The sequence below is a fragment of the Pinus tabuliformis genome, chromosome X (assembly GCF_031772625.1).
Source record: "Pinus tabuliformis cultivar Carrire ecotype Pingquan chromosome X, CPIR1, whole genome shotgun sequence".
NCBI classification, from domain to species: domain Eukaryota; kingdom Viridiplantae; phylum Streptophyta; class Pinopsida; order Pinales; family Pinaceae; genus Pinus; species Pinus tabuliformis.
The window spans coordinates 529,309,105-529,311,037 of NC_142308.1; positions in this window are offsets into that span (position 1 = coordinate 529,309,105).

Here is a 1,933-nt window from a genome sequence, read left to right on the forward strand (position 1 = left end):
TAACAATATAGATTAGGTAAAACTGCGCATTAATACATCATTATTTCATAAGCACATCATTCATCACATCATAAAGCACATTCATTCATAACAGAAGTAAATAGGCGAAACATAGGAAATTCTATAATATTCTTCTTTATTGATAATTTGTTCAGCTTACAGACTCAAGACTTCCCTGCACACTCAGCTGCAGGGATCTGCGCACTCAACTGCAGACTCTACTCTAGGCCTCTGTGCACATAGCTGCAAAGCCTTTCTTCCTACGCTTCTTCACTAACTTTCTAGACTTCTCCCATACACCAAACTTCATTACTTGCCTTAGACATCCTAAGACACACCTATTTATACAATCCCATGGTCCATAGATCCTAAAAAATCCAACTCAACTTACATAAAGAAGGGTAAAACCCTTTTTTACTCTTTAATTATCTATGCGGTCCGCGACCACAATTTGCAGAGACTTTACACCTTTATACAACAAAACTTGGGCTTTTTCCCCAAAATTGACCCTAGGGGAACCCATCCCAACAGTTACCTGTCATAACATAAGAATAGGAATAATACAAGTATATAAATGCTTATTCACATGATACTAACCTCATATATTTGTCATGATTACTCTTATCACTTGACTCCTCATAGCCAGGAACTTCTTCATGCATTTTGCCTGCATAGGCAATCATTCCACCACAAGAACGATTCTTGATTATCTGTCAGATAATGACATACATACATGTATACATACATACATACATACATATATATATACATATATATATATATATATATATATATATATATATATAAACATCAGCATAATCATGATCATAACATAATTACCCGATATCAAGGTCAAGGTTAAGAGAACCTCCTTTATTCATGCAACACATGTGCAACATTAGGAATAGTCGTTCCCAACATAGCCAAGGAATTTAACGCCTCAGATCCATTTACTTTACCTTTTTCTGGTTACCTTTCTCCTACCTATCCTGCCATCATCCATTTACACCAATTGACCCAACCAATCCAGCTGGTTTGCATAGTATTATCCTTCGTTGCACTTACTCATGCACATAGCTTCATCTGATTCTTACCTTACCTTTCGGGTACCACACAGCTCTCCCCGAGCTCCATTAACTTTCCTCTTTCCCAAACAATTCCCAAGACTCAAAACATAAAAGGCAAGACAAGAATCAACTAAGAAGAAACCCATGAAAGTCAATAACAATATGACACCACAACAAAGTGGCAAGGCCTTGCACCAGACATAAACAAAACCATAATCAAGTGCAACAATTGTAAAAGACCAAAATCACAAGACTAACAACAAACACCATGACTCAATCCCTATGGTTCCCAAGAAAAGCTCGACCTAAGCCTCCTTCAAGATTTCATGGAAATTTGTTTTTCCATGCAATCCCATGCATCATACTACCATAAACACATAACTGTTAGTGTATATATAACATAACAATACACCAATTACCTTATCTTGTTATTCCGAGCATGTTGCCTTGTAGCTGAACACATCTGTTCCATGTCTCAAGGGACTCCAATTCCCTTGACAGATCTTCTTGTAACTAGAAACTGGCTAATATACCTTTCAAATACATGTCCATGAATATAACACATATCCACATAATGTCATATGAGATTAAGGTTAAGAAGACTTCTTGTACACAAAGAAATAATTCAATTGGAATTAGGGTTTCCAAACATAGCCAAAGGAATTCTTGTCCAATTCCTTTATTTTACCCTTTTTACCTTGTCGCAATTGAACCTTACTATGCGTTGTCACATCACCCAACTGTTAGTTATGTAAACACATCAACTATTACCTTGCCACACTAATACCAAGCATGTTTCCTGCAACTCTTCACACATGTCAACCACACGTTCCAAATATCAAGACAATCACATATATCAATTTGAA